The 26667-nt window shown below is 41.2% G+C and overlaps 1 pseudogene; it reads right to left on the reverse strand.

Annotated features, from left to right (window-relative positions):
* Window positions 1-5189: 5189 nt before the first annotated feature.
* LOC149314155 (olfactory receptor 5AR1-like) lies at window positions 5190-9218 on the reverse strand (annotated as a pseudogene).
* Between the last annotated feature and the right edge of the window lie 17449 nt (window positions 9219-26667).

Below are 26667 nucleotides of genomic sequence, written 5' to 3' on the forward strand. Positions count from 1 at the left end.
TTTATATAATAAAAAAACAGTAGTCTTTCCATTTGAATAAGCTAAGCAGTCATTTGCTTGGAGGCACACCCAATTGCTTACTACTGTAGCATGTTTGCATATACAAGGCTTAGACTGATATATTCCAAGAAATGGCATGTGTGTACATGTGTATCCCCCATCTCTTTCATGCATGTGCATGCGCGTATGCACACACACACACACACACACACAGTTATGCTAATCTGCAAACATGCACACACATCTTTTCAGGACAACATACTGGTTGTGCCAGGACTCAGTGCTCCATCATGCTGCCAAAATCTGCCACAGAATTCACTGGTACCAGATGTTCCCTGTTCCAAATCAGCATCCCCATGATATTTTGTCAAATATTCAGCTTGCTATGTTCTAAAGAAAAATCATTTTAAAATGATGGCACCTATCTCCAGTAAAATAGCCCAAAATATACTGTATAAAGGAGCTAATAACAAATGTTGGAAATGTAAAAAACAAATATTTTTCCATATATGATGGAAGTGTAAAAAAGCACAAGATAAAAGGAGTTGTATTAAATCACAAATGCAGAAAATATTGATATTAAAAAGGTCATAGAATCTAAAACTCTCTGTTGGGAATTTTTTTTATGAAAATGCAAAAATGGAAAATAACATGACCCCTTATCTCAACAGAATCTGTGGCTTGGTGAGAAGGCTTTGCTGCCCTTCAAATTTATAGAGGTATTTAAGTATATGCTTGTGGAAAATATTGCATTAGTGATAGCTGATGATAAAACAGAGCAAAAGATCTATACAACAACAACAAAAAAGGGAGACGAATAATATATCTACATGTATAAATGTATATAACTGGCTTTGTATTAACACCCTTTCAAACTATAGAATTGTGGCACTATGATCCAACTTTGATACAAAACACACTGCAGAAATAATCCAGTTTTAACTGCCCTGGCTCAGTGTTAGGGAATTCTGGGAACTGTAGTTTATTGTGGCACCAGAGCCTTCTCTCTGACAGAGAAGGCTAAATGCCTCACAAAACTACAGTTCCCAGAATTCCCTAGCACTGAGCCAGAGCAGTTAAAGTGGTCTCAAACTTGATTATTTCTGCAGTGTGTTTTGGACCTTTAATTGCCATGGTTGCATTCTATGGAATCCTGGGACTAGTAGTTTGGAGAGACATTAGAACTCTCTGGCTGAGAATTCTAATACCTCTCCTTAAACAACAAACAACAAAGTAGAATGGTAACACTATGGAGATCACATTCTGTTTAAAGCGCCTTATCCAAAGGGATACAGGGAAGTTTAATTTTTAAAATGGGTCTTATCGCATTCAGACGTGGCTGGACAAATGCAGCCCATATACAGCCCAGATACCACCCAGGCTTATTTTTCAGCTTTTCAAGGATGGAAAAATCCCATTCTTGAAAAGCTGCAGGATATGCCCAGTTGGCATCTGGGCTGTATACGGGCTGCATTTGCCTGGCCACAGGTGAATGTGACAAGATCCATTTTTAAAATTAAATGAACCTCTATCCCATCAGGGATAAGGCACTTTAAATGGAGTGTGATAATCTCCTAAAACTGTGGCGGGGTACAGACCGCCCATGCCGGTGATTCTGTTGAAGCTCTGGTGAACACATGGAACACCGATCTTGCTAGGGCTATTGATACAATTGCTCCCAAGTGTCCTTTCCCACCTGCTTTGAATCGAAAGCCCTGGTATACCAGAGAGCTGAAGAATGTGAAGCAGGTGGGACAACGACTAGAGCTCAAATGGCGCTCAACTGGACTCTTATCTGACAGAACTCGTCATAAGAAATTTCTTTATTCTTATAGAGAGGCAATAAATCCTTCTCGTCTGCTCGCATTGCATCTGCAAAGTCTCATCCGGCAGAACTGTTTAGGGTGGTGAGAGAACTGACAGTGATGCCATCTACCCAGAACCCTCTACGTAACCCAACAACAGCCTGCTGTGATGCATTTAACAACTACTTTGCAGGTAAAATCTCTCAGATAAGAGCCTACCTGGATGCCAGTGTTGGGGCAAAATCAACTGATGAGGTATCCAGTCAATCCGTTTATGAGATTAGACTGGATCAATTTGAGTTTGTGAGTACTGATGATGTGGACAAGATCCTTGGAAAGTTGGGGAAGATGACATGCCCTCTCGACCCCTACCCATCATGGCTGGCCATCCGGGGGCGGGCGGGGTGATGCCTTGATGGCATTTCTCATCAATGCATCCCTTAGGGAAGGTTATGTACCATCTGCCATAAAGGAAGCGGCTGTTAGACCACTTCTGAAAAAACTTTCCCTGGACTTCCTGGACATGAAAAATTATAGGCCTGTTTCCCATCTGCCATTTTTGAGTAAGGTGATCGAGAGGCCTGTCGCTCTTCAGCGCCAAGTGGTCTTGGATGAAACCGATTTTCTAGATCCATTTCAAACTGGCTTCAGGACAGGATATTGGGTGGAGACTGCCATGGTCGCCTTAACTGATGACCTTCGTCTAAGCATCGAAAGAGGAAGCGTGACCCTGCTGGTGCTATTAGACCTCTCAGCGGCATTTGACACAATAGACCACGACATCCTCTTGGAACGCCTGAGAGAGTTAGGAATTGGAGGCACTGCTTTGCAGTGGTCCGTTCCTTCCTCTCAGGTAGATTCCAGAGGGTGATGCTCGGGGACAGTTGCTCTTCAAAAACAGAACTTAATTGTGGCATCCCTCAGGGTGCCATCCTGTCCCTGATGCTATTCAACATCTATATGAAGCCACTGGGAGAAATCATCCATAGACATGGAGTGGGGTGTTATCAGTATGCTGATGACACCCAAATATACTTCTCCATGTCTCGGTCATCGGGAATGATGACAGATGACATTTCTCCCCTCAATCAGTGTCTTGCAGCAGTAATGGACTGGATGAGGGAAAACAGGTTCAAGCTGAATCCAGACAAAACGGAAGTACCTATAGTAGGGGCCCCCAAACCAGGTATCGGGCTGCAACCTCCAGTCCTAGAGGGGTTCACATTCCCCTCAAAGGATTGTGTTTGCAGCTTAGGGGTGCTTCTTGACTCGTCACTTCAGATGAAAAATCAGGTGACTACAACGGTCAAGAGTGCCTGTTATCAGCTTCAGCTGATATGTCAGCTGCGCCCTTTCCTGGAGCCGGTTGACCTCAAAACTGTAGTACATGCACTGGTAACTTCAAGACTTGATTTTTGCAATGTGCTCTACATGGGGCTACCCTTGTGCCTAGTCCAGAAACTTCAACTGATACAGAATACGGCAGCCAGATTGATTACAGGAACAATTAGGAGTGACCATAGTACACCTATATTGAAATCACTCCACTATTTGTTATTGATTACATAGGCCTAAATCCAGTGTCACACAGGTGCTGGAGTGCCAATGTGAGACCCCCCCCCCCCTCCCAGTGCATGGCAGTACCTGAAACATATAACTGAAGGGTATTCTAGTCCTGTAGAACTGTTGCTCGGGGATGCACAGGACAAGGTAGTATTGTCCATCCTATTTATGCAAGAAGCAGTTCTGTTAGCATCAGCAATTGGCCTCTGTTAGATTCTGGCCTCAACAGATCCATTGACAGAAATGAATCATCCTTCCTAATTTTCTCTCCCTTTGTCATGAATCACTGATTCTGAACGCTAGAGTATTTCAGAATGATACTTTGGGGTACATGTACAATATGTCATCTCCCATCAGGCCTTTTATCCTCATGTGTAGAAAAGCTGAAAGGTCAACACTTCATATGTTTACTGACCTCCAAGTTTACCTATTTCATGCTGTATGATGTGATAAGTTTTCTTTCACATCACCCAGGTTTACTGGTGTGTAAATGAAATGGCCAAAATTGGGACTAAACAAGTAGGCATGAATATTAGTACATTTCTTAATATGTGGTTTGCGAAACAATGCCATACTCTTTCTCAGATGCAGGGCAAACAGTTTAATTCCTCTGGGTCTCATTAAATTAGTTGGTAAAATTGAGATTCCAGTAGTTCACATGAAGTTACTGGATTGAATACAGACTAAATTAATCATGCTCATTGAATGTATGCTATTGACAACCAGGGGACTTAAACTGTGATTACCTTTTTTTCATTGATTTCAGTGGGACCTGGTTCCCAGAGGGGGTAGCATTGTTTTTCTACTGCCGAAAAAAACAACAGAGTCTTGTGGCTTAAAAGTTAACACATTTATTATGGCATAATCTTTCATGGACAAGAGTTTGATTCATCAGATGCATGTAATACCATTTGCAGTGGGCAGGGATATATAAATACACACAGATGTAAAAAGAAGAAAAACAGTGTTAGCCATGAGGTCAAATGAAAGCGAAACTGAAGACATACAGATAACGATAGCAAATACACTAAAATTTAAATTTATTGTATATAAAATAATTAATTTCCATTCCTAAATATTGACAAGCAGCCTACCTTTGGTATGACAGCAAACTGAACAGTCCTATACATGTATTTCCTCAGAAGTAAATCCCATTGTGTTCAGTGGGATGCAAACTAGGAAAGGTATAGTTTTTCGGTCTGTGTCAGGATCTAACCCATTGTGAGGGCACAAATCAACATCCCTGGCCCAAGACAGTTTGCCTTTTGAGGAAGAGCAGCAAAAAAATCTTTACCACCACCACCCAAGTTAAGAGACTTTGTATCTAAAGTCAGGCATGTTTTTTTTAGCAGTCCCACAATAATCTTTTAATTTCCCCAGCAGTAAAAATATGATAATAATAGATAGATAACTAAAAGTTTTCTGCCCATTCATGACACCAAAGAGTAAAGTGCCTGATGGTGGCCATTTTATTCTGTCCAATGGGAAAGGGAAATTAAGGATTCCAATTGATATGACAAGATAGCATGGTGTGAGTCATGCAGTCCTATAGATGTTATTGGACTGAAACTCCCAGCATTCTGGCTATCTGACTATGGCTCCTGGGAGCTGCAGTCCAACATATGGAGACTGCACAATTTCCAGCCTTGAAGTAAAAGATGTTGTAAGGCACTAGTTCTCAACTTCTTGTCTTCCAATTGTTTTGTATGTCAGCTCTCAGAATCCTTCATCACTGCCCAAGATGGCTGGGCTTCTGGGAGCTGATGCCTGTAACACTTGGAAGTTTGAGAACCACTGTTGTAAGGTATGGGCTCATACTGGTTATCTCTGAGACACATCCTTGCCTCCAAGCAACCTTTTGAAAGCCTCTTTGACTTCCTTGTTTCTCAGACTATAGATGAGCAGATTCAACATAGGTATAGCCAGGGTGTAAAGCACAGAGATGATCTTGTCTTGTTCCATGGAATATTTTGAACTGGGCCACAAGAAAATAGCTGTTCCATGGAAGAGAGTGACCACTGTCAGGTGAGAGGCACAGGTTGAGAAGGCTTTATGCCTGCCTGCAGCTGAGATGATCCTCAGGATGGCAACAAGTATGTATGAGTAAGAGACAAAAATGGTCAAGATAGTTACAGACACAATGGCTATAGAGAAGGTGAAATGGATAAGATCTGCGATTTGTGTGTCTAAGCAGGACAGCTTTAGGAGAGGGGCACATCACAGAAGAAATGGTTAATGACATTGGATCTACAAATGACAAGTTAAATATGAATGATGTCTGAACAATTGCATTCACACAGCCTGTTAGATATGAGCCAACTACAAGCAGATAGTAGATTTTTAAGACATAATAGCAGTACATTCAGGGGGTTGCAGATAGTTATGAAATGATCATATGCCATCGCACCTAATAGGCAGCATTCACAGGATACCGCAGTACAAAAGAAGAAAAACTGGAAGGCGCAGCTAGTGAATGAAATAAATGGTTTTGCTTTCAGCTACAAAGGTCGCCAGTGTCTTGGGAGCCATCACACTGGACTATTCTCTCCTTCATAGGCCGAAAGATGACAGTGATGGAAGGAGGAGCCTCTTTCTTCAGGCTAGCCCTGATGGAGCTGGGCCAGCCTATTCTCTCCCTCACAGGCCGAAGGATGACAGTGGACAGATTGCTTAGGAAAAAGTACATAGGAGTGTGAAGCCTGGAGTCAATCCAGATTAATGTTACCATGCCAATGTTCCCTACCAGGATCAACAAGTAAATCAATAAAAACATGGCAAAAAGAAAAAAAATGTAGCCTTTGGTTTTGTGTAAAATCTAGTAAGATAAACTCAGTCACTCTGATGAAGTTTCTCTCTGCCATTAGTGCACATCAGGCTCTCATCTGCAAACAAAAATATCGGGACAATGACAAAAAGATATTATTCCATTTCAAATGTCTCTCTTAACAGGAACTTCTGAATGATTCAGTCCCAAATGGAAGATTTGGGTGATTTTGGCAAAATCAGTTTTGACTTAGCTAAGCAGAGGCAGAGAATGTACAAAGAGATGCAGCTATACATTGTTGGCTGGTGGTCCCAAAGTCAGTAGAGTGGTGAATTTACTCTAGGGAGCTTATCGCATATTCATTTTCAGCCTGGTCTGGGCACATGATGGGATCGGGCTGGAACAGGGGAGAACTGGGTTTTATCGCACACAAAACTGATGATGCACTGCCGTCTGTCCACCACCTGTTTCCCAGCCATGCCTCTCCAGGCAATTTTGGTAGTATGGAAGCTTTCCATAATACCAAACTTGGCTGGCAGAGCACAGCTCAGGGACAGGTGATGGTCAAATGGCAGTGCAGCAGCAATTTTGTGTGCGATAAAACTCATTTCCCCCCATTCCAGCCTGATTCTGTTCCATGCCTAGACTGGGGTGAAAAGTGAATGTGATAAGCTCCTAGGTTTTAATTCAATTTTTATAGGAGCTATCCAAGGTGCTGAAACCTACATCTCAGAAGGCAACAAGTCATGCTAAGCACAAGACAGCTGTCAGAGAAGAAGAAGCACAAGACATTTCACCCCCCTTCCCCATCCTCTAACTAAGATGCATAGTATATAAAACCAGCCAAATTACTCAATTATCCCACAAGCATCCCTTCACCTCCCTGGGAAGGCAAAAAGTGGCAGGCGTAATAAATTAAATCATTAACCATTTGCTACTCTTTCTTGAAACCCCCAGTCAGCTGCCTGAAGCAGCTGCTTCACTCTGTCAAATGGCAGAGCCTGTCCTGCTGTGAAAAGTGGCAATGAGATAAATAACAATTTCCTTTCCATCTAGTATCCCACACCAATCCATTCAGCATACTTTCAGTTGTGCATAGGAAGTGTTTAGTGCTGTCTTTCTCATTTTTTATGCATTGGAGAAAATGTAACTTAGCACAGGCAAAATTGTTTCATAATAGACACTGGGAAAGCTTCTTCGTCTTCTTTTTTTTAGCTTCAGAGAAAACACAAAGGGTCATCATGTAGCTCAGGACCACTACAGAGTATACAAGTTGGGTCTCCCTTATGGGACCAAAGGTGTTTTGGATTTTGGATTTTGGAATAGTTGCATATACATAATGAGATATCTTGGAGATGAGACCCAAGTCTAAACATGAATTTATTTATGTTTTATATACATCTTATACAGATAAGGCATAAGGTAGGAGGTATATGATAGGAAGATAATTTTACACATAATATTTTAAATAATTTTGTGTATGAAACAAAGTTTGTGTACAAACTGGGTTAATAGTAATAATGCTACACTTCCTAGGAACAACGACTCCACACAAAAAGGAAACCCTTCTCTCTCCTAGAGATGAAATCATTTGACTTAGTGTGATCTCTGTAGAATGTACAAAAACCAGAAGGAATGACATTACATTTGCAGAGTTCAAATGTACACAAGATAAATATAGAAACCATTTGCAGCAGTAGTAATTGGTGACAAGCCAAACCATTGCAGTTTTGCAATGCTAATTTAACAGCTACTGTTAATTTCACAACTGATATTGTTAGATCATGCAATAATGTTGAAAAGGTCATATTTGGAATATGAGGTTATTTTCAAGGCCTGGTACGGGTTGAATGTTTCTTTAAGTGTTTTACTGTTGCTGGTGATGCCAAGATGCATTCCAGACTTTGTTATCAAACCAACATGCCATTTCTATTCCACATTCATTCAAGAAATATTATTACACCATGGCCATACTCACTCACATCACCTGAAAGATAAGAGAAATAAGTCTATGTGCAAAAAAATAAGACATAAATATAATGTCAGACTTCAGAAAATTGAGATTTCTGTCTTTTAGGATACTCAAATGTTCATTTGAAACTCATCATAACCTAAGAATAATCCTTGAAAGGGAGATCCTAAACTACCATTTATCATCACCCTTGACTATACTTATATAATTTTTAGGGATTCACCAAGGCTTTATAGCAAATTACACACTTTCTGGTGTGCAACTGGAGAGGTCATTTATGGAAGTTACGGGACTGTACCTACAGGCCCCGCTTCCAGGCCAACTGTGTACTCTGGTTATAGACCTCCAACGAAGGAGACTCCACCACACTCTGAGGGAGTTTGTTCCACTGTCAAACAGCCTTTACTTTCAGGAAGTTCCTCCTAATGTTTAGGTGGAATCTCTTTTCCTGTAGCTTGCATCCATTGTTCCAGGTACTATTCTCTGGAGCAGCAGAAAACAAGTTTATTCCATCCTCAATGTAACACCCTTTCAGATACTTAAGCAGGGCTATCATATCACCTCTTAACTTTCTCTTCTCCAGGCTAAACATACCCAGCTCCCTAAGTCTTTTCTCATAAGGCATGGTTTCCAGACCCTGAACCCTTTTGGTCGCCCTCTTCTGGACATGCTCCAGCTTGTAAACACCCTTTTTGAATTGTGGTGCCCAGAACTGGACACAGCATTCCAGGTGAGGCCTGACCAAAGCAGAATAAAGTGGTGCTATTATTTCCCTTGATCTAGAAAAGTGGTTCTCAACCTTCCTAATGCTGCAACCCTTTAATACAGTTCCTCATGTTGTGGTGACCCCAACCATAAAATTATTTTCATTGCTACTTCATAACTGTAATTTTGCTACTGTTATGAATTGTAATGTAAATATCTGATATGCAGGATGTATTTTCATTGTTACAAACTGAACATAATTGAAGCATAGTGATTAATCACAAAAACAATATGTAATTATATGTTGTGAGTTTTATTTCTAATTACAAATAAATGAAATTTTGTCTTGAAGCATGGTGTACCATGTGTAACAGTCTTAATATAACAACAGTAAACTACATTGCGACATTTTGCGACAGTAAGCGTAACCTCAGTACAAAGGTTGAGATTGCTTCTTTCTCACCAGATCAGAAAGTCTTGGGGCAGTTTGCAAGAACACAACGAAAATCAACTTCCACAACAAGTCTACTTCTGTATTTAGACTTGATAACCAACAAACTGGAAAACCCTGTTTCATAAAGATGTGTTGTTGGACATGGAAGAAGAAGGCACAACACAATCTCAGATGGAACAGGATATGACTGAAAACACTTGATCCAGAATTTGGTAACTGGCATTGTAGACAAATCAATCCTCGCTTCATTGCTGTTAATAAATTCAATGAACTCTTGTGCTGTCTCAGGAACATCTTCAGCTTTGACTGTGAATGGGCTTCTGGCAAGTGCAAATGGGCTGTTGGGTAGATTCGGAAAGTATGATGAAATTTTGTCTGCAAGCATGTGCAAGAAATTATCATTGTAATATTTTTGTCTGGTTCAGTGTCATGTTCCTCAAAGAAAGCAGATAAGGTAGGCAACATGTAAATTTTATTTTCATCCAATTTGTTTTCCAAAGCCAAAGTTTCATTTGGAATGACAGGATCTTTTCAGACAAATTCTAGCTCACTCTTTCCAGGAGGAAAGCTGGTTTTCTTTCTCCATTTGCTTTGGTGAGATCTGACCCTTTTAAACTTGGGATATTGCTGTGGATCATTAGTGGGAGTGGCCAGAAGCCTAATTCTGTTTAAGTGCTGGGGGAGGTTTATTTTTATTTTTTAAAAAATTCTTATATAGTCAAGGAGGGATTGGACTACATGGGAGAAACTGGCCTGGGAACATTGTTAGAGAGGGGGGGGGGGGGGGCTTTAATTTTCCACATTTTCTTTTCCCTTTTTCCTTAAGGGGCTTGTGGGTACTTTTGCTCAGAGGAAGTGAGTCAGAGACTTGCTCTGAAAGGAGCTAGTCTACATAAGGCCAGTGAATTGAACTCAAGGACAGAGTTTGGGGACACAGGCCAAGCCATCAGAGGGGCTTTACACTGGTGTTTAGCAGGGGAAACCCACAGTTTTGTTTCAGAGCCTCCTTAAGACTTCTCAGTATGGACACTGAAGGCCCTGCTGCAGTCACCTGGAACACTTGTGGGATGTTTGTCTTCTTGCCTAGGGATATGGGGAACTTCACCTGCCCCAAGTGCAAGTTGGTAGCCCTCTTAAAAGAAAAAGTACAGCAGCTGGAGGCCCAAGTTGCTACACTTCAGCATCATAGGAACGGACCAGATGGTCCTGGACAGGAAACACACAGAGGAAGTTGCTGGGAGGAGGAGGTCACTTCACACACAACAGAAGTAGATAGTTGGAGGAATGTCACACACAGAAGTAGGGAAACCAGGGAACATTCTGTAAGCTTACAGCTACAGAATCAATTTCAATCTCTCTCTACAATCAAGGATGATGAGGAACAGCAGCAGGGACAGACCTCAGGGACAGAGCAGGGGACCCAGAAAGCTCCACCAAAGGGAATGGCCACTGCTAAACCTCGGAGGAGGCGTGTGGTGGTCGTGGGGGAATCCTTGCTGAGAGGCACTGAACCAGTGGTTTGTGGGCCTGACAAGATGTCTCAGGAGGTGTGCTGTCTCCCTGGGGCAAAGATCCGTGATGTGACAGAGAGGCTGACAAGACTTGTCAAGCCTACTGACCATTACCCCTTTCTTTTGGTTCATGTGGGAACCAATGATACTGCAAGGCATAGCCTTCAGAACATCATAAGGGATTATGAGGCTTTGGGTAGGAAGCTGAAAGAGGTGACTGCACAGGTTGTCATCTCCTCTCTTCTCCCAGTCGAAGGGCATGGTCCAGGAAGGGAGAAGAAAATAGCGGATGTAAACAACTGGCTCCGCAGATGGTGCCGCCAAGAACGATTTGGATTCTTGGATCATGGGCTGCGGTTCCATGAGGAGGGACTTCTGGCAAGGGATGGGTTGCATCTCACACCAGTTGGCAAAAACATCTTTGCCAATAGTCTCAAAAATTTGATCAGGAGGGCTTTAAACTGAGATATGTAGGGGAGGGAGACAGTATTCTGGAAGGCAAAAAGGCTGGAGAAAATAGTCAAACTCTCATAGAGGGAACAAGGCAAACAGTGCAAGGACCCAACAGTTGGAGGCAAAAATGTTTGCACAGGCAGCAAGTAAAGGGAACACATGGTCTTAAATGTCTCTACACTAAAGAGCATGGGAAATAAGCAAGATGAACTCGAAATCCTAGTGCAACAAAGCAAATATGATATAATTGGCATCACTGAAACCTGGTGGGATGAGTCTCATGATTAGAATGTAGAAATAGAGGGATATAACCTTTTTAAGAGAAACAGGCCAAACAGGAAAGGAGGAGGAATAGCACTATATGTCAGGGACATTTACACCAGTGAAGAGATCCAGGACATCAATCCTGGAAGCCAGATGGAGAGCATCTGGATAAAAATTAAATGGGAAGGAAACAACAAGGATGTTATGGTGGGAGTCTACTACAGACCCCCAAGTCAGATGGAGGAATTGGATGATGCCTTTCTAGAACAGATGACCACACACTCAGAAAGGAGAGATGTAGTAGTGATGGGTGACTTCAACTACCCTGATATTTGTTGGAAGTCAAACTCAGCCAAATCCTCAAGGTCTAGTAAATTCCTCACTTGCCTGGAAGACAATTTCATTGTCCAAAAGATGGAAGAGGCAACAAGGGGGGCAGCTATTTTAGATCTGATCCTAACCAACAAGGATGACTTGGTTAATGAAGTGCAAGTGGTGGGATCCTTAGGTGGAAGTGACCATGTTCTCCTGGAGTTTGTTATACAGTGGAAAGGAGAAGCCAAGCATAGTCAGACACGCATTCTAGACTTTAGGAAAGCTGATTTCAGTAAACCTAGAGAAATACTGGGGGTGATACCATGGTCAGGAATACTAAAAGAGAAGGGAGTTCAAGATTTTTTTAAATTTGTTTTTTATTTATATACCGCTATTCCAAAGATCATAGCGGTGAACAGCAAGTAAGCTAATTTGCCCCCAACAGTCTGGGTACTCATTTTAGCGACCTCAGAAGGATGCAAGCCTGAGTCGAGTTTGGGCCCTTTTGCTGGTCTTGAACTCGCAACCTTGTGGTTTCAAGTGAATGGCTGGAGTACAGGCATTTAACCACTGTGCCACCAGGGCTCCTGGTGAGATGGATGGGAGTTTCTCAAAAGGGAGATACTGAAGGCACAAATTAAAACAGTTCCAGTGAGAAAGAAAAATGGGAGGTGTCGCAAGAACCCAGGATGGATGACCAAGGAACTTTCAACTCAGCTAAATTTTAAACAGAACATGTATAAGAAATGGAAAAATGGGGAAATCACTAAAGAGGAATTCAAACAAATAATTAGCATGTGTAGAGATAAGGACAGAAAAGCTAAAGCACACAATGAACTCAGGCTTGCTAGAGAGGTTAAGAACAACAAAAAGGGCTTTTATGGATATGTCCGCAGCAAAAGGAAGAAGAAGGAAACGGTAGGGCCACTCTGTGGAGAAGATGGCAAAATGCTAACAGAAGATAGAGAAAAGGCAGAATTACTCAACACTTTCTTTGCCTCAGTCTTCTCAGAAAAGGTAAAGGGTGCTCAACCTGAGGATAATGGAGCAGAGGACAGAATAGGGGAAGTTCAGCACAAAATAAGTAAAGAGATAGTACAGGAATACCTGTTTAACCTAAATGAATTTAAGTCTCCATGATCAGATGAACTCCATCCAAGGGTATTAAAAGAACTGGCAAATGTAATATCGGAGCCATTGGCAATAATATTTGAAAACTCCTGGAGAACAGGAGAACTCCCAGCAGACTGGAGGAGGGCAAACGTTGTCCCGATCTTCAAAAAGGGGAAGAAAGAGGATCCAAACAATTATCGTCCAGTTAGTCTGACATCTATACCAGGAAAGATTCTGGAGCAGATCATTAAACAGAGAGTCTGTGAACATCTAGAAAGCAATTCCATAATCACAAAAAGTCAACACGGGTTTCAGCGAAAGAAGTCATGCCAGACAAATCTTATCTCATTCTTTGATAAAGTTACCAGCTTGTTAGATGAAGGGAATGCTGTGGATATAATATATCTTGATTTCAATAAGGCCTTTGACAAAGTTCCCCATGACATTCTTGCAAACAAGCTTGTAAAATGTGGGCTAGACAAGGCAACTGTTACATGGATTTGTAATTGGTTGACCGGCCGAACCCAAAGGGTGCTCAGCAATGGCTCCTTTTCATCCTGGAGAGAAGTGACCAGTGGGGTCCCACAGGGCTCTGTCCTGGGCCCAGTGCTATTCAACATCTTTATCAATGACTTGGATGACAGAATTGGGGGCATACTTATCAAATTTGCAGATGACACCAAATTAGGAGGAATAGCTAATACTCCAGAGGACAGGATCAAAATTCAAAATGACCCGAATAGACTAGAAAGCTGGGACACAGCTAACAAAATGAACTTCAACAGGGAGAAATGTAAAGTACTGCATTTAGGGCGGAAAAATGAAATGCACAGATATAGGATGTGGGACACCTGGCTTAAGGAGACAACATGTGAAAGGGATCTAGGAGTCCAAGTAGACCACAAGTTGAACATGAGTCAACAGTGCGATGTGGCAGCTAACATGGCCAATGCGATTTTAGGCTGTATCAATAGAAGTATAGTGTCTAGATCAAGGGAAGTCATAGTGCCACTATATTCTGCTCTGGTCAGGCCCCACCTGGAATATTGTGTCCAGTTCTGTGCACCACAATTCAAAAAGGACATTGAGAAACTGGAGCGTGTCCAAAGGAGAGCGACTAAAATGGTGAAAGGTCTGGAAACCATGTCCTATGAGGAACACCTTAGGGAGCTGGGGATGTTTAGCCTGGAGAAAAGAAGGTTAAGAGGTGATATTATTATTATTATTATATGATAGCCCTGTTTAAATATTTGAAGGGATGTCATATTGAGGAGGGAGCAAGCTTGTTTTCTGCTACTCAGAGACTAGGACCTGGAGCAATGGATGCAAACTGCAGGAAAATAGATTCCACCTCAACATTAGGAGGAATTTCCTGACAGTAAGGACTGTTCGACTGTGGAACACACTTCCTCAGAATGTAGTGGAGTCTCCCTCCTTGGAGGTCTTCAAATGGAGGCTGGATGGCCATCTGTCGGGGATGCTTTGATTTGGATTTCGTGCATGACAGGGGGTTGGACTGGATGGCCCTTGCGGTCTCTTCCTACTCAATGATTCTATGATTCTATGAAATTGAGGCATGTTGCATTTGGTCCTTGCAGTGATAAATTTAACTCATTGAAGATGGAAAAGATATCAACCAAGTAAGCTATTTTCTGCAGTTCATTTTATCACTGAAAGTGCTTCGAACTGCAGTCTTGCTTTCTGATTCAAAATCACTGAGTTCATCACGAAGCTCAAAAACACATTTTAAAACTTTTCCTCTCAACAATAAACATAAGAACAAACATAATAATGCCCAGAGCAACTACTACTACTACTACTACTACTACTACTACTACTTCTTCTTCTTCTTCTTCTTCTTCTTCTTCTTCTTCTTCCTTTTGAAAGTTCAAATACAGTTCAGTGTCTCTGTCTCAAGAATGTGGTGGTAAATGTCAGGCTATTCACTGAGAAAGCAATCCTACAATTGATGAAAGAAAGAATACTAATTTTAGGGCTGGTAATTGTTTAGAGCCCTCTAGAGGGATTGCCTATATTTCACTTTAGTCTTCCTTTTATGATACAAATGAAATTAAAGGAATGAATATATTACCAACACCCCCAAACTCTGCAACGCTTTTAAATGGAAGCTGTTTAATTAATCAGTGGTTGTTTATGTTAGTGGGCTTTGAAGCTCTTCCAGTAGCACAGTCAGCGAGGCATTTTCTAGAGAAGAGAATGATCCAATTCAAAATGTTTTGAATGACCCAGTTCAAAATATTCCAAATGTTCACATGTTTTGTTGTCAATCCTGTGCACACAAGGCCAGTTCTCTCCATTTTTGTCTCCCAGGTATTTTTCTCTGGGAAGCCACTTTTCTCCTTCCTCACCTCAGATGTTTTGGATTTCCAGAAACATCTTTGGGCTCACTTTCAAAGATTTAGAAAGCACACATTGACTTTATGGTACAATATCTAGGTGGATAAGTGTGAGGTAAGCATTGAAGACCATAAGAGAGCTTATTAAGTGTGGCTTATATAAAAAGTCAACAATCTTCAACAAGCAGCCATAAGAGACAACTTCCAGGCAAATTTGCAAACAAAACTTTAAGACCATCCTGTAGACTCTTCTCCTACAGTGCTTTGACAACATATCAAAAACAGCATCCTGCAATCTGCAGAAGAATCCTTAGTGTTCTCCCTCAAGAAAAACAAGACTGGTTTGATGAAAACAACCAAGAGATCCAGGAGCTGTTGGCAAAGAAGAGAACTGCTCACCAGGCACACCTCGCCCAGCCATCTTGCCATGTCAGAAAAGCAGCCTTTCGCCTTGCATGTAGTCAACTCCAACAAAAACTCCGAGACATTCAGAACAAGTGGTGGATCAGTTTAGCAGAAAAGACACAACGTTGTGCAGATCTGGGTGATTCCAGAGGATTTTATGAAGCTCTTAAAGCAGTGTTTGGACTTACTTATCAGGCTCAAAGCTCCTTATACAGTTCAGATGGTCAAACACTAATTACAGATAAAGCCTCCATTTTGACCTGATGGGCTGAACACTTTCAAAGTCTCTTCAGTGCCAACCAAGTAGTCCAAGGGTCTGCTATTCAACATATGACGCAACAACTGATGAAGAAGGAATTGGACATAGCTCCCACTTTGGAAGAAACCGTTAAGGCCATACAGCAGATGAAAAATGGCAAGGCTTCCGCGATTGATGGAATTCCACCTGAAGCTTGGAAACACGGAGGTCATGTACTCCATGCTAAACTCCATGAGCTCCTTGTGAGTTGCTGGGAAAAAGGCGAACTGCCATCAGCTCTCCGAGATGCAGTCATCATCACCCTGTACAAGAAAAAAGGAGCAAAATCGGATTGCTCAAACTATCGAGGTATGACACTGCTCTCCATTGCTGGAAAAATCCTTGCAAGGATACTGCTGAACAGATTAGTCCCTGCTATTGCAGAAGAACTTCTTCCTGAAAGCCAGTGCAGCTTTAGAGCTAATAGGAGCACTACAGACATGGTATTTGCCCTTAGACACCTGCAAGAGAAATGTAGAGAGCAGAACAAAGGACTCTAGGTAACATTTGTCGACCTCACCAAAGCCTTCAACACTGTGAGTAGAAAAGGTCTGTGGCAGATCCTGGAACGACTAGGATGCCCCCCCCCCCCCCCAATTCCTCCAAATGATCATCCTGCTACATGAAGGCCAGCAAGGCCAAGTCAGATATGGCGATGGTCTCTTGGAGCCCTTTCTAATAACTAATGGTGTGAAACAAGGTTGTATTCTCGCTCCAACTCTATTTACAGTCTTCTTCAGCATGATGCTCCAAAGGGCTACCGCAGATCTCAAAGCAATAGACAGCATTTATATACGCTACCATACTGATGGTAGCCTGTTAAACTTAAACTGCCTGAGGGATCGTACTAAGACTATCTAGTCTGTGAGCTGCTTTTTGCTGACGACGCTGCCCTTGTTGCCCATACGGAAGCAGCTCTGCAGCGCCTAACATCTTGTTTTGCAACAGCTGCAGAGCTCTTTGGACTGGAAGTCAGTCTGAAGAAAATGGAAGTTCTCTACCAGCCGGCACCTCAGGAAGAACACTACCATCCTCACATCACTGTAGGCACATCTGTGCTTAAGTCCATCCAGCAGTTCACCTATCTGGGAAGCATCATCTCCTCAGACACCAAGATTGATAAAGAGATCGATCACAGACTGGCAAAGGCATATAGTGCATTCGGAAGGCTTCACAAAAGAGTCTGGAGTAAGAAACACTTGAGGCGAAGCACAAAAACCAGTGTGTATAGAGCCATTGTACTGTCTATTCTCCTCTATGGGTCTGAAACATGGGTCACCTATCGCCAACACCTATGACTCCTTGAACGCTTTCATCAGCGCTGTTTACGTACAATTCTAAATATACACTGGACTGACTATGTGACAAATGTTGCTGTACTCGAGCAAGCAGGGATCACCAGCATTGAGGCCATTCTATTGAGGATGCAGCTGTGCTGGGCAGGACACATTTCTAGGATGGAGGACCATCGCCTCTCAAAGATAGTATTCTACGGTGAACTCATCACGGGTCAGCGTAAGAGGGACGCCCCAAAGAAGAGATACAAGGACTCCCTGAAACAACATCTCAGGCTTGGCCAAATTGATCACCAACAATGGTCTGCCCTAGCCTCGCATTGGGAGGCATGGAGACGCACTATCCACGATGCTGCAGCCTTTTTCGAAAGCTCACGGTGAACGAGTCTCAAAGAGAAACGACAATGCAGAAAGAACCACAACCTGGAAACATCACCCAAGGAGACTTTCTGCTGTGCTTTCTGCAACCAGACCTGTTTGTCCTGGATTGGCCTTTTTAGTCACCAACGTGCTTGTACAAAGCGCGGATGAGTCCTTCCTGAATCTTTGTTCGTGAAGCAAAGCCAGAGAGATTAAAAGAATAGCAATGTTCCCGGTACTTAGGGCTAGATATGACCTTTGAGAAGTTCATGAATATGATGTGACTGTCAGGTCCCCAAATTGCAATCCATCTGTTGCCCCACAGGTTCTGCAACATATCCTCCAACTGTCCCACTTTGACAGGGACAGTGCCAATTAATCATCTGATGTCCCACTTTTTCAGCTGCTTTTTAAATGTCCCAGTTTCTCTCTCCTGCTCCCACTTTCCCACTTTGTCCCCAGCTTATTTCATTTTTTGCAAACTCATTCAAAATGCAAAAATGGCTTGCATTCAACTAACTCAGCAGGGAGGGGAGGGGGCGAGGGAGAAATCCTATTGTTTCCAGTAGGCTCAGGCAGAAGCAAATTGCTACAATCTGTCTTAGCCTGAGTCCTCCTCATTTATACCTGTTGCCATCATGACTGTACTGTGATATTGCACAGCCACATGTGTCCCAGTTTTCATCTGTGAAATGCTGGAGGATATGTTGTATGCCTTGGGTGTTGGTGTTGGGTTTTCTGCCCACCAACATTTTTCTTCCATACATCCAGTTTATATTAAATGTTTTGCATCACCAAGAGAGACCTATGAAAAGTGAGAGGAATTTCACTCATTCAGACTGGCTCAGAAATATTTTGGGCCATTTTAGATCCCTTTTAGTTTATTTCCAACCCTGTCTGATTAAAGCCACCGTTTGTTTTTGCCTTTAAAAATGTTGTTCATATGCTATTTACTAGCACGTATATATATTATACATATGTCAGAGGTTGAATCAGCCCCTAAGAGTCATTAACAAAATAAGCATTTAAGAGTGAAATAGAGGAAATAAAGTTTTTATTCCAAAAACGAAGAATTAGGCTATTAAGGTATGGTACAGTTTTGACATAATGATGATGGTGAGAAAGGCCAGAAATGTTACACAGTTGCACACCCACAAGTTCATTGTGTTGCATTATTCATATCTGACAGACAAAAGCTTGACTTGTTATAATGGTGACACTTTGTAGGAACAAAGAGAACATTTCCTGTAACAAATATGCATTGCTACAATAGTTTAAAATAAAACTGTGAGGTACAACTTTCTATTTTTAGAGGCGTAATTGTTAACAAAAGAAGTGTGTGTGTGTGTGTGTGTTTGCCTGCTGAATCCCCATTAAATCATGAAGTCTACCATCTCCAGAGGAACAGAAAACATCAAAACAAAAGTTGCAGTTTTGAAAAGTTGTAGTTGAATAAAATTAGTGTAAGTTCAATGAAGTTAAACAGTTAAGTTTAATTTGGGCCTTTCTGTTCATAAACCCATGCCACAATTTCCTTCACCACTGGACAGAAACATATAGACAACCAAATTATCCTGTAGTTATTATGTGCAACCCAAAGTAAATTATCATTTATTTATTAAAACATAAGCATCAATATTCACTTACTTGTACAGTGCACCCTTGTCTATTCTGAACCCCTCCGCGTAAGGCAAATAGTGTGTATGCTCGAGCCCCATTGAAAATAATGGGGCTCACGCATGACGCACACGTCATTAAAACGTCTGTTGTGTGGCTTTCAGCATAAGCTGAAAGTCGTGTAAAAGGCGCCCATGTATGACGTGGGCACACTGTACAGCTAAATCAGGAATAGTAATCATTCTAAACTGAGGAATGAATTCAGAATAATTTTGAATCTTGTCTAAAGCTGCTGCATATACACTGCAGAATTAATGCAATTTAACACTGCTTTCACTGTCATGGCTCCATCCTATGGAATTCTGGGATTTTCAGTTTGTTGTGGAACCAGAGCTATTTACAGTGGAGGCTAAATATTTCACAACACTACAAATCCCAGAATGGTATAGCATGACAGTTAAAAGAATGTCAAACTGCTTTAATTCTGCAGCATAGATGCAGCCTAACAGTACACCTATTCCCCAAACTATTATTGTATTGTACTTGCTTAAATTTCTGATGTCACTTCCATATATGGAAGACCTGATCCTTCATTCTCCAAAAAGAGCACAGTCGTTTAAAAAGCAGTATGTGGTATGTAGGGTTAACTGCCTAGGGCTAACTTTGCTAAGGGTAACATTACCTCCTCTTCTTGGGGGCCTGAACTTTGCAAGAGGCCATTAAGACTTGGTGGATGTGTCAAAATGAAGTCTTTTTTGTACTGTGCACTAAGTGTGGATTGTTATATGCAGGATCCTTTGGTCTTGTTATCCCACAAGGTATAAAGGATTCAATTATGTTTATGCAGAGACTTATATGCAGAGAATTCTGTGTTTCAACAGGGAAGAAAAATGTGTGTGCGATATTTCATTGAATAATCAATAGAATTATTAATGTTTTATTTTCATTTGTTTGCCATATTCTATGATGATGATAATGATGATTTATTTAAATCAATTACCTGACTGTCTTCAGTAGAATTATCAAGGAAAACATTGGTGACACATAACAAATCTTTTGTTACATTTATATGACTTTCCCTTTAAGTTCCACCGAAACATGGTTTTAGGATTGTCAAATCCTGCTGTACTGATATAGTGACTACAGTTGGCCCTTGGAACTTGCGGAGGATCCATTTTGGATCCCCCCTGCGAGCTCCAAATATTGTGCATATTCAAACCTCATAGGCTTGAATGGGGCATGTGCATGTGGGGCGCGCACCACAGGCGTGCATCCCATTGCCATTAATGGTGATTTCCCATTCACAGATTTCCAAGTCTGCAGATTTCAAGTCCGTGGACTTGGAGGGGCAACTGTACACATATGATGGATAATCAGTCATTATTTGATTTAAATTTGTAGCTTTACAATGAGAATTATCCTTCTTCTTTCTGTATCAGTTGTAGGGAGCACAGAACCTTCCTTCTACATGGTAACCTGTGTGAAGCTCCCTTGTCTTCTCATTTGTTCACCACATTAGATAGAAGTTCAGGCACCTGACTCCGTCTGATCTTGTAATATTTGGATGGGAGACTGCCAACAAATTCCAGGTTCTGTAGGCTATATTTCAGAGGAAGGGACTGACAAAATAATCTCTGAGGATTCCTTGCCTAAGAAAACCCTGGGAGATCCATGGCGTTGCCCTAAGTTATCAGGGGACTTGAAGCCATATTGAACACACAAAGAGAATAGAATAGCACATCCAGTCTAATTGAAAGTCTCAGATATTGTTCCTGTTCTTTCCAATTTTGTACTGGGTCAAAATAAATTGAACTCGGGAGTTGATATAAAAAGTCTCTGATCATAGTAGGAACTGACAGAAAATATTTTGGGATAAACAAAACATGTATGGATATCCAAAATAAAATTGGAAAGAAGAGGAACAACATTTGGGAATTTCCTATCTATTTAATCAGTCTGGATTGCATATGAAAATTAAGCTTTTTGATTTCTTTCTTTAGTGCTAGGAAAAGGGCAAATTCATGCTATTTTTACTTTAGAAATGGCAACTTGTCTGTCATCCTACTAAGAGCCTCCTACACATCTTTGCTTTTCAGATGACAGGGGTGAGTGAGGAATTCAGAAATGTATATAACATGGAAGCAATTTTGTTCTGCTCAGGGACAAAATCTGAGCAGAATGGGTCCATAGTATGGTAAAAACAATAGCAACACAGGAGATCAGGGCAATTGGAATAGGAGTCAGTATAATTGCAATAGATAAAATGAAATGTGTCATGAAAGTGACATAGATATCTGAATAGTACAATAGAAGGAGTGGAAGAACATAAAAATGATTAATAATATTTGAACTGAAGAAATTCAATTTAGATATGTAAATAATTCAGTGAGCAGAATTTACAGAAGCACAGAAATATGAAAGTGCTACTAAAACAGTACAAACCATAGTTTTTTGTGGGTTTTTCAGGCTATGTGGCCATGTTCTAGAAGCGTTTCTTCCTGACATTTCGCCAGCATCTGTGGCTGGCATCTTCAGAGAAAGAGATGCCAGCCACAGATGCTGGCAAAACGTCAGAAGGAAACTCTGCTAGAACATGGCCGCATAGCCTGAAAAACCCACAAAAAACTATGGATGCCGGCCATGAAAGCCTTCGACTTCATACAGTACAAACCATGTTTTTTTCCCCACAGGAGAAAAAACAGAGCAGAGGGTTGCAGATGTTTGAGGTGATCATATTCCATTAAAGCCAGAAGGTAACCTTTAGTGGGCAGAAAAAGTGTGAAAAAGAAAAACTGACCTCTGCATCTAGAGCAGTGGTCCCCAAATTTTTTTGGGCAACTGTCCCCTTCCCCTTAGGTGACAACTCTAGTGCTCCCCAATGTGTATTTCTTGACATTAGATCTACTGTTCTCTTGAAAATTCAAAACAACCAACCTCAGTTGTTGCTCCCTTTGCACTTGGCTACCCTGGGAACAACTGCCAAGTAGTTGGCTCACTGGCAACCAAGAAGCTTCTCATCCATTGCAACCTTGTGGGAAAGGCTGATGCAGGTAAGTAACTTCTCGGTCACTCTTCCCTTTCACTTCTGTGGCAAAGGCCAGTGCAGGTGAGAGGCTTCTCCGTTGCTATTCAGCCAACTGCTTTATCACTGCTCCCTGAGTACCAGGTCACCCTGGGTGCAACAACTGAGCAGCTAGCTGAGCAGTGACTAAGAAAACTCATCCATGTTGGCCTTGTGGCAAAGGCCAGTGCAGGCTAAAGGCCTCTTGATTGTGGAAAATATGGAAAACAGCATTACTGATCAGACTAGAATGCTAAGATGGCAATGAGTTGCTGAAGACAGCAGGGGTGTAAAATGCACTTATATAAGAAGAGACGTTTTAAAACAAGAAAGTGGGGGTCATTATGATAAGTAGCCAAGATGATGAAATTAATCTCAGGGTTGCTATTCTCTCTACTAGTCACCTTCTCAGAAGAAAAGATCACAAAAGAAATTGCTTTATCTATTAGTCTTGTGAATTCTGTCTATGCTCTCTTTCAGCAGTACAATCATGCCTAACAATGTACATTAAAATTCCCCAGTCAGAGCTATATTTTTATTATAAACACATACTACATGTTCAAGTCAAAGCAATAAATATACAACAAAGGGACTGATTACAGAAGCAGATATTATATTTTTATAGTTTTCTCCTGTGTTTTTAATATTTTATTAAATAAAAATACAAGCCCTTGTATATGCAATGCTTACGTAGTTTCCCCTGCTTACAGAGAAATATATGCTCTTCAGTTTGTAATCTGTGCTGTTTTTAGGTATATAATGTTAGCTAGAATATTAAATGCTGTTCTGCGCCTTCAGCTTGACAAAGGTAAAACTTCAAACAAAGCCTGACCGCGTGTGTTCTTACAATAGGCAAATAGCTCAAATGAGTAAAAGGTATCTGAAAATATTACATTTGAAATGTTGAGTTGAGTGTGTGAAGGGCTGTTATTTATGTATGTATGTCCTGAATATGTGTATGTGACTAATGAGTGCCTATCAATGGGACCCTGCCAGAGAAAGACAACAATCTGATGAGAAGGAGAAAGGAACTGAAGTCAGAGATTAACAAAGGATCTGAGTTTATATTTAAAGATCCCTTTCCCCATTTCAAAGCATATCTTTTCAGTACTCTCATGGTTGTGTTGGACAGCAGCTTGGGATTCACAACAAGCACCCACATCTCATAAATTATACCTCACTATTTAAGAATATCCTTTCCAAGGCAGATGTCTTGGTAGGGACATAAAGGAGCTGAGGGAAATAATGGAGGTGCCTAGCACAAGTTGAAGAAAGAGCTGAGTTCCTCTTCATTGGCACTAAACCAATGGAACAATGCACAGTGACTTTCTCTTTCCATCTATATGCATCTTGGACCAGCCCACTCAAGGTTTGACTGAAGTAAGCAAGTTATTTTTGTGACTCTGTCTTTATGTGCTGTTAGAGACATGCCTTCCTATGCTGCTTGCTGTCCTGATCCAAAGCTTTCCATTCTCCTACCCTGCCGTAGATTTACAACTTTCTCCTCTCATTTCATTCTTTTTTGGCAAATAACCTGCTGTTTCCCTCTCCTTCCATCCTACAACCATATCTACTCCTCTCTTCCTGCTTTAGCATTAGCCAGACCCCAAAGGAGTTATAAAAAGACAGTATTGTGTTTATTGCTTTACCCTTTTCCAAACTGTTTCAGTGTTCTAAAATTTTGATCTACTTTAATTAGAATGTTAGGGGCTAAACAGACTGCCCCTTTGGAGCATCTTGCTGTTGCCCCTTTCCTCGCCAGACTGGGGTTGTGGCAACTACATGCTGTAGCTCTGATCTGGCATTTTTTTGGCCCTAAAAAGAATAGCAAAATGCTGCTCCTTCTGGAGCTGGAAAAGAGTTACCTTTGCCACCACAGCAGCACTTTCCAGCACTCCTTTTGGCATGCATCATCTGAACACAGTGACAAAGGAGCACCATGACACCACCCACCATGTGGTTGGGCACATGGCATGATGCCAGCATCAGGGCAGTGTTGAGGCATGCATCATGCAGACACCACACCTCTACTCTGCCCCGAGGTTGGCATTAAATGCTGGTCTGTTTAGCCTCTTAGGCCCAGTATATACCACCAAGAAGCGGCACCCAGGCGGCGATTCTAGGGTTAGGGACTGCACACTAACTGCACAGTCCCTAACCCTAGGATGTCACGGCGGTGGTGTAATGGCAGCCTCCCATCCATAGGGGGGCTGCCATCATGATGTAAGCGACACACAGTGTATAGACGTTGCTGTGCATTGCTTATGTCACGAGTGCACCAATGGCACACTTGTGACATGTGCGCAGCATCTCAAGAAGAACCCGTTTTTCCAGGTTGTTTTTGGGGCGGAGGAATGACACACAATTTGGCTGCTGTGGCATCCCTCTGAAGGAAAACTGGCTGCCTCCAGCCCCCCTTTCAGGGCGGTATGTACCAGGCCTTAGTCTCCTTGAGGAATTTCAAAGACTATTGAGATGGAAGCAACATAGCCTTGGATTGTCCAGCCTTGGATGCCTGAATCAGAAACTTTATCCCCAAATGCCCAAATAGCCCAGTGAGCAGAAATAAAGCCCGAAACCCAGATAATGAAGTACTGAAAATGGAATTGAAAATAAGGTATTCACAGACACATTTTATATTCTTTGATACTATATTGTCTTCTACAGATTTTCTTCATAATATCTGGCCATTCCATATTCCTAGGCAAGACAGAGGTAAACGGCCGATTTCTCCATACACCCTTGAATGCATACGAAAACTTAAGTGTCTGATTCTTGATTAGTAGAAAAGAAACCTTGGCTGCAATATTCAGACAGAGGTGCTCTGCTTTTCAAACTAAGTAGTGAAGTCATTTTGATATGTCATTTGGCCTGGTGTACAGGATTAGAGATTGCATGGTTCTTTGCAATCATCGACATATCCCCACCCACTTAGTCTACAAGCAATTTTACAATCATAGCTAATCTTACTGGAAAAGGTTCTCAGGGATTCATGTCCCTAGATGCCAACAAATAGCATTTAAACTACCCTTGCTAATAATTCACACAGCAGTCTTGCATTCATGGATGAAACATTACTGCTTTTCCCTGGTAGGTGCCACCAGTTTGACAACAAAATTACAGTAGATATTTTGGCTTCTTTTTTCTCCTACAGGTTAATTTCTGTACAAGATTTAGAAACTGAAAAGCATATTTAGTTATCCTTTCTCATCTTGTATTTGTGTGCGTCATATGTCTTACTCACATAATCTGTCTCTTTAGAGGAAAACAATTTTATCGTTTGCAACATTATGATTGAAGACTGGGGGAAGAGAAAAAATAAACTGCCTAAATTTCCTAATGAAACATGCAGTATGGTCTTTAGAAGTAAGACCCACCGAGTTCAGTTGATTCTATTGACTATAACAGGGCTATCAAAAACTGCTGTATCTTTCATCATTTTGGCTTCATTTAATTAAACAAAACACTGCCGCTGAAATGAAGTCTGCAAAATTTCATACAAAGAGGTGCAGGAGGTTTTGTTTTTCTAATATTTGTTATTTTTAAAAGGGAACCAATAACTAACTTTTATTTTTTACAGAACTGGATGAAATTTGCAGCCATGGTTGCTTCATTGAGGGTGTAGTCTGACAATATCAGAGAGAATGGTGGGTGGGTAGGTTATGCTAGCAAAACTTGTAAAATGGAGAGAAGATTTATTTAATTTCCTTTGGTCTGAGGGACAGTTTGTATGAAAAATGGCCTACACATTAAAACTGCTCCAAGGTAAGTGACTTGTAAAATCTCACATTTATATCTATGTACTTATGAGTAACTAGAAATGGGAAGTTTTTAATCTTTTTGTATGGACTGGAGGGATTAATTTACTTTCCAGTGTGTTTATATGGGAGTAATCTGTTTATGTAGCACACATAACAGTACTCATCATAAAGTTTTCTCTAGATAAATAACCTGCAAAATTTCATAAGGGGGAGTTGTAACTTGAAGTAAAAAAAGAGGAGGATTTTGGTAAGTGTGTCCCCTTGGTTGAAAACTAGATCTATCAGTCACAAAACTACCAATTTTTTCACAGAAAGAGATTGGAGAAATATCATGATTTTTAAATGACACAAAATCTGAGCCTCCAGGAATTTTCTGAGACCTCCAAAGTTTGGTTGCAAAGCTTTGAGAGCAGGCCAATTTGAATTATATACAGATGGGGAATTTTTTTCTTTATTACACATTTTAAGGCAAATTTACCTAACATTTTTACAAACAATCTGTAAACTGGAGCTCAGATACCGATTGAATTTCTCACTATTCTGACTTGCACATCAAGTTTTCAAACGTGTGGGTGTGTGTAGAAAAATGCATGT

The sequence above is a fragment of the Sceloporus occidentalis genome, unplaced genomic scaffold, assembly GCF_023333645.1.
Source record: "Sceloporus occidentalis isolate IW3139 unplaced genomic scaffold, rSceOcc1.0.p SCAF_4, whole genome shotgun sequence".
NCBI classification, from domain to species: Eukaryota; Metazoa; Chordata; class Lepidosauria; order Squamata; family Phrynosomatidae; genus Sceloporus; species Sceloporus occidentalis.